The sequence below is a fragment of the Camelus dromedarius genome, chromosome X, assembly GCF_036321535.1.
Source record: "Camelus dromedarius isolate mCamDro1 chromosome X, mCamDro1.pat, whole genome shotgun sequence".
Lineage (NCBI taxonomy): Eukaryota > Metazoa > Chordata > Mammalia > Artiodactyla > Camelidae > Camelus > Camelus dromedarius.
The window spans coordinates 41,697,773-41,705,658 of NC_087472.1; the positions used below are offsets into that span (position 1 = coordinate 41,697,773).

A 7,886-nucleotide genomic window follows, 5' to 3' on the forward strand; every position below is an offset into this window, starting at 1 on the left:
CATATTTCAAAGCTAAATCACATAGCTCTGTATTTTATTTCAAGAAAGACAAGCAAGAAGAAATCAATAGGAAGGAAAAAAATTGGTTTCTTTATGGAATGGGTTTATCAGCCCTTGACAACTTGGTCCTTAATTTGTTAGCATTTGTCATGCCATATTTCTTTTTATTTGTTAGACTCATATTAAAGTACTATTTTAAATACACGACTCCAAAGAGGATTCTCTGACCTTTTCTTGGTGGTATTTGCTGACCTAAAACCTTCTTCTTCTACTTTTAATAGCATCTTTGAAGGACTAAAGAGAGAAGAGATCTATAATGAAGATTCACGGGTGCATGTAGAGATTTGTGATCAATTTATCCTTGGTTATCAGGAAAATGGTGGTACTATGAAAAATAATTAGAATGCATTGAATGTTTCTTGAAATGTGTCATAGCTTCAGGATAACTTTTATAAGTATCTGCTAAGTGATAAAGTATTTGGTAATGAGTTGGGTTATTTCACTATTTCTGTATCCTGGTTTTTATATTTCACTAGGGATTGTTCTAGTTCTTGGCAAACAATTCATGTATAGTTTGGTTTTTGAAAAACTGCCCTTGGATTTCAGAGTTTTTAGGTATAGCCTTGTGTTCATTGATGGCTTAGCTTATAATATCTTATCAAGACTTACTTTGAATTTGTATAACACACTCAGCAAGGTCATGACCATCATATTAAGACAAAAAATTAACACAGTTCTGCTGAATTTTTTTCTGCAAATATAAATAGCGTTTTATAAAGTTTTTTTAATATCTACATGGAATGAATTTTAAGACTCTAGGCAAAAAAACTAAATAGATGAATAAATTGTTTTTAAAATAATAAGCTCTAATACTTTATGCCATAGTACTAATTAGGCACTATTCTGGAGCTTAATATATTCCTTTATCTTAGTTGGGTCACCATGGGTCTAGCTGAATTTGCTCCCTCAAAACTGCATTTCCTCTGTAATAGTATTTAGCACATCTTATTGTATTTGCTTGTTTATATTGCTTCCCCTCCTCCAGACTGCAAACTCCTCAAGGACAAGAAATGTATTTGTCTTTCCAGCTCTAAGACCCACGCTCACGCCTGGAACAGAGTAGGTGTCCAGAAATGAATATTGATTCCGCAGACAGATCAGAGCTTTAGAAAGGTAATGCACAGTCAAGTAGATTTTGCCAAAAATTCATTTTTTTAATGGAACGTTTCATAAATTTGCGTGTTATCCTTGCACGGGGGCCTTGCTAATCTTCTCCGTATCCTTCCAATTTTAATATATATGCTGCTGAAGCAAGCACAAAAATCCAATCTTAAAATTTAAATTAGATGATATATATTTAGAGGGACCTTTCTTTGTATTCATATACATAGAAACCTGAAATAATAACTGTTAATGGGCTGAATTGTATCCTCCCCAAATTCATATATTGAAGTCTTAACCCCTGGTATCTCAGACTATAACTGTCTTTGAAGATAAGGTCTTTAAGGAGGTAGGTAAGATGAAATGAGGTCATTAGGATGGGCCCTAATCCAATATGACCCATGTTTTTATAAGAAGAGATTAGGACAGAGAAATACAGAGGGAAGACCATGTGAAGACACAGGGAGAAAAAGGCTCTCTTCCAGCAGAGGAGAGAGGCCAGAGAGGAAACCAACCCTACCAACACTTTGATCTCAGATTTCTCGCCTCCAGAATTGTGAGAAAATGCATTTCCATTTAAACCACCCGTCTGTGGCACTTTGTTATGGCAGCCCTAGCAACTAACATAAAAGCTAGCAAACTGATACAATCAAAGGTTGTTTTGGTAAATATGGAATTTAAAAAAAATAAAGACATCTCATAGGCCTGTGGGAATATTTATATCCATTACATTAGAGCTTCTCCTCTACAGAAAATATAACTTTATGTAACTCAATATTTATTCTAGAATCTTTCTTTATGCAAACTTACACACACACTGACAATTCCTTATTCTCTGGCTCTCCGCTGTCTAGGTTTCATGGTTCTTTTTTTTTTTTTTTTAACAGCATAATCCCTCAGTCCCTGAGTAGACTCACAGTAGAAGTAGCAATTTATTTCCCCATCACATGTCTTTTATTCTGTAAAGCATCTTCTAACTTCTGTGTAACCAGGGGCTGTCATCTGCTTCTCCTGCGCGAACTAACTTACTAGCACAATCAGTGAGCCAGGAAATGTATCTTAGAAAACTATGAATGATGAAAGGAATTGGTAGATTCACAAAGAGAAAAGTTAGTTCTCTCATGAAATCTTATTATTCCTTGGGTTGAATTTTGGAATCAGAATTGACTTAATTTTATCACAGGAAAGGCCCTTGTCCAGTCTTTTCAAAGGAGGTAGTTGTTTTATGATGTGATTTTTTTTTGAGAAAAATTACAAGGAATGAATAGAAATAGTCACAACTTTCCTCAAAACAAGATAATGTGTTACAATCTTTCAAAGTTAGTGTATTTCCAGCAAGATATACCCAACTCTGGAGACCCATGTAGATAGCTGCTTTGACAAAATAACAAAACCCATTAGCTGATTTCTCAGAAGAATAATATTTCTAGCCATAGCAGAATATTCATAGGCCATCAAATTTAGTTTGAGAGTACATCCCTGGGATTCCATAAGGACACAAATTAATTCTCAAGAGTAATCTATTTCACGATGAACTTCAAATTATGTACTTCCAAACATACAGTTATCTTTTTTATGAAGACATAGATAGAAATATTTTCTGACTAAACAGTAGACAATGGCTCAACTTGAGATTTCCTCTTTTTAGGATAAAAATTATGGGAAACATGGACATTTTTATCGCTGGAATTATCGACCAAATGAAAGACTAAACATTCAGTGACTTCAAGTAAGATCAATTCACTTGGAAGAGCTGAGTATAAAGTGCCAGATAACCAGCTGAAATGTGAAAACAAAATCAGGGGAATTCATGAGTGTGTTGTTTTTGTTGGCTGTTGTTATTGTGTTAATGACCACATTCAATCGATCAAATCAATTGTTGATTTCTTTTTCATCAAGGTGCCAGTAGGTGCTTCTTGGTTGACTGAGGACCAGGTCAGAGGAAAACTGCTCTGCTCTTAGTCTTATCTAGTTCATTTTTCCTTTCTAATGGGGGAAAACAGATGGAGTCAATTATTTTTTTTGCAAAATCTCCCTAGTCCCCATTTTCCCACTAGGCTTTCCTGCTAAAACTGACAAGAAGAGAGTAGTGACTTGAAGAGCACAATTATTTGACTTCATCAACCCCAAAGCCTTTTATCTCCATGCCATGTTAGCTGAATCTTCCCATGGTCATACCCTAGTTTGTACAAAATTTAGCACACAAACCATCTACTTCAGAATCACTTGTGGAGAACTTGTTTATAATGCAGATTCCTCATGCCCCCCACCCCAGTGTTTCTGATTCAGTACGTCTAAAGTGGAATTCAATAATATTCAATTCCATAAAGCCCCTACGTGATTCTTATGCAAGTGAAATGTTGACCACACTTTTAGGGACACAGCTCTAGACAGGAGTGTATCAGAGTAGGGGAGAGTTGAGAGAGTTCTCATTTGAAATCTTCTGTTTTCCTTCTGAAATAAGTGAGTTTGTCTTTTTTCCCAACCCTAATCCCATTGGCACACTTCTATACATCTTTCATATCCAGACCAAAGAAAAGCCTTTTATGGTAACTTGTCCCCACCCAGTTGATCAATCTTATTTTGAGTCACTAGGGTATCTCATGCATGTCCTTATCATGGTACCTATCACACACTGTAACAATTATGGCTCTCTCCTTCAATCTTGGTGTTCCTCAGGATTTTGTTGTTTATCTTCCTCTTTCCTTATTTTTTACACATTCCCTGGGCAATATCATCCATGCTTATGGCTTCAACTATCATCCATAAAACTGATGACTTTGAAATTAGTAGCTCTAGCCCATGTAACTCTCCTAACCTCCAGATCCATACTTCCATTGGTCTACTGGGCATCTCTACTTGACTGTTTATAGTTATCCCAGTCTCAGTGTCAAACACTGAATTTATTTTCTTCCTGTGTTCCCAACCTCTCCTTCAAACCTGCTCCTCCCTTCTATTCTTCTGAATGGCACCACCATTCAGTTGTGTACTCACGTATTCAATTGTTGAAGGCAGAAATTAAGCAGTCATTCTATATTCCTTCCCTCGCCTACCCTCATTCAGTACTGTCAGATCTTCTAAGATAGTTCTCAAATCTCTATTCTCCACTCCCCTGCTATTACCACATTGGATAAAAGCCAGTTTATTATAATATATGGTACAGCCAAGAGTAAATAAAGATATTACTTGGTAAAAAGCAAATAAGTATACACATTGATTCTTCAAAAGTCTTCCACATGTATTCCATTTCTAAAGATGCTGAAAAGATAATTAGAAAGAGGGAAGTATAGAGTAATATGTTTAGCCAAATGCTCATCTTTCACAGCACAGAGTACATAAATAAATGTCTAAGAACAATACACTAAGAAATGGAAGAGCAATATGCTAAAAATACCACAGGGATACAATTAGCCAAATCCAGAATGTGGGAAATTCCTTGGTGAAAGTGACCTGGATTATTAAGAAAAAATAAATGGCGTGTGAAAATGGGATAAGGAAATTATTATAGATTATTAGAGATTGAAGAAACAGGTCAACACAATGCAATATGTAGATGTCATTTGGATACTAATTCAAATAAACAAGATATTTTGGGGGCAATTGGGAAAATTTGAACACAGATTGGGTATTGAATGGTATTAAGTAATTATAATAAAAGTATTGGGGTTACGTTCTTAGAATTTGCCTCAGCTTTTAGAGATACATACTAAAGTATTTATGGATAAAGAGATATGATTTGAAATATTGTTTTAAAATACTCTGGGTCAAACCATATACAAAAATTAACTCAAAATGGATCATGAACCTAAATGTGAAAACCTAAAACTATAAAAATGCTAGAAGGAAGAAAACATAGGAAAAATATTTTAAATCTTGGGTTTGGCAAAGATTTCTTAGCTATGATACCCAAAACACAATACATAAAACAACAAACTGATAAATTGGACTTCATCAAAATCAAAAATTTTTGCTATTCAAATGATACTGCCAGGAGAATAAAGGGACAAACCAAAAACTGAGAGAAAATCGTTGCAAAGCATATATTTGATAAACGATTGTATACAGAGTATATAAAGAACTCCTAAAATTCAATAAGTAGGCAACCTGCTAATAAAATGGGTGTGAGAAAAGAGCACAACAGATCTTGTTGTTCACTCCTCATACATCTCAAAGATAACTTGGAACCATTACAGATCACTGGACAACCTCTGGGAATGTAGTATTTGGATGGTTCTTTATGTTAAGGATTGAGGATTTTATTATGTATACCTGGAGCAATGGACAATATTATACTATCTTGTCATGATTGCTTTGCACAAAAATCGAGTTGATCGTGTGCACCTGACTTCATTGTTGGCGTCCTGAGTTCTGGTTGGCATAGCTGGTTGCATCATATGGCTGGACACATGCCATAACAGGCTGTGTCCATGTGCCCAGTTCTCCATAAAAGCCTTGGACTCGAAGACTTGAATGGGCTTCCCTGCACAGAGTCTTCATATATGACCCTGTAGCTCACAGCCAGAGAAAAAGTATGTCCTGTGTGATTCCAGATGGGAAAGATGGAAGCCTGTGCCCAACCACTCTAGACTCCACCCAGTAGATATCTTGTTCCGGTTGTTCGTGCTTTCTTTACTTGTTCTGAACAACTGTTAGTGAAGAGCAAAACCTGTTGCTGAGTACTGTGAGCCCTTCTAGTAAATTAGCAAACATGAGGGTGGTCTTGAGACCCTTGAGATGATAGGAAAATAATTTGAACCGAAACTTCACCAAAGAAAATATGAATGGTTGATCAGGATATTAAGAGCTGCTTAATAACATTAGTCATCTGGTGAATGCAAAATAAACCACAGTGAGATATTGTTTTGTACCTCTTGGAATGACCAAAACTAAAAAGACCGATCAGTACAAGCACAAGGAGGTAGAGGAATTGAAACTCCCATACACTGTATAAATACGAAATGGTACAAGCATCTTGGGAAAACAGTTTGACAGTTTCTTAAAGTTATATACGTGCCTACCATACATGTCAACCATCCCACTCCTACATATTTACCCAAGGGAAATAAAGCATGTTTTCATACAAAGACTTACACATGAATGTTCATAACAGCTTTATTTGTCATAGGTCAAAACCGGGAACAATCCAAATGTCCATCAAGAAGTGAATGGATACACTAATTGTGTATTCATCTATTCCATGGATAACTACTTGGCAACCAAAATAAAAGAACTGTGGCTCCACACAATATGGATAAATCTCAAAATAATTATACTGAGTGAAAGAAGTCAGACAAAAAGAATACATATTTTATGATCCCATTTATTTAGAACAATAGAAAATGTCAACTAGAGTGTCAAAAGCAGATCAGTGGTTTCCAGATTGGGGGAGGGGTTTGGGGAGAGGCAGAGAGTAGGAGAAAACATTTTGGGGTCAGGATGTGTTCATTACTTTGACTGTGGTGATGGTTTTACAGTCAAAGTTTTGAAACTTGCCTAATTGCAAACTTGAAATATGTGCAATTCATTGTTTGTCAACTACATAAAAAATATAAAACTAACAAATGCCATTTAGGAAAAGGTTACCCAGTGTTACAGATTCCACCTTATCTCCCATGTTTCCAGCAACCTTAGTTGTTTCATTTGCAAACAGCAGAGCAAAAGCACATTTTTCCAGGCATTGAAAAAGGTACAGAGAAGCTAAAAGTTACACTTGGCCTCTGCCCCATGGACTGGTTAGCTAGGGAGCTAAAACCTAAAACAATGAGAAACTCTAGGAAAAAAAGAGAAGAAAGGGTTTTAGATGAAGCAATATTGGCAAAATGTTCACAATTTCTGTAGCTGAATGATGGGTACACGGGATTTTTAAAAATAGAAAACATGTTATTAGCCTAGCATGTAGGCTAATAACAGAAGAATTAAAACCCCAAATATTAAAAAATGGTTGCCTACTGGGAATGGAACTGTGGGGAAAAGGGGCAGTCATTCTTCACTGACTGAATTTGCACCTAGTTTATATATTGCTTTGTTAAAAATAAAAACAACTTTGCAAAAAGTCAACATCAGATCTATGTAAAAAAAAAAAAAAAAGTGTTCTTCCCCTATGTGAAGTCACTAAGTTGTTTAAATCAGTTAATGATTCATGCAGTAAATTTAGCCATTTTGATGATCACTTGAGTTTTGAAAGCTGAAGTTTTTGAAAAGTTCTGATTTATTCTTATTTGTACAGTTTTGGTAGAAGAAAAGGATTCTAAATTTGGAGATTATAAGTACTCAGATATTTGAAAGCTGTTAGGTTTTATTTAAGAATATATAATTTTGGTAAGGCTTTATGAGATGAAAAGAATTGTTGACACGCTGCTTATACATATCAAATGTCTTGTACTTCCAGTTGAGAGGTAGGTATTTTTATTATATTCTACATCACTATTATCCTTCTTTGTATAATGGGGAGAAAAATTTCAGGAATAGGGGAGAATTCAAGAAAGGAAAAAGAGTATCTCCATGCCTCCTTCCCTCATCACTTGACTTTGGGAGAATCTTGGACCACCATAAGGGAAAATTTTTTTAAATATGTATTTTTTACATATTTTAAGATATGTTTTTTTAAAAGTCTATAAATCAGGGAAATTTGGGGTTCTGAGGATTCAGAAAAAGGGTTCTGAATTCATAGTGAATTTGAAACAATTGCTCCAAATGTACCCCGAGTAAAGGAATTCGTTGCTGAT

At 35.3% G+C, this 7,886-nt stretch overlaps 1 non-coding gene across 1 annotated transcript; it reads right to left on the reverse strand.

Annotated features, from left to right (window-relative positions):
- Positions 1-1,211: 1,211 nt before the first annotated feature.
- On the reverse strand, positions 1,212-1,318 carry LOC116151052 (U6 spliceosomal RNA). Its single transcript, XR_004134846.1, has one exon. It is a non-coding gene; the product is annotated as a U6 spliceosomal RNA (small nuclear RNA).
- Positions 1,319-7,886: the final 6,568 nt, after the last annotated feature.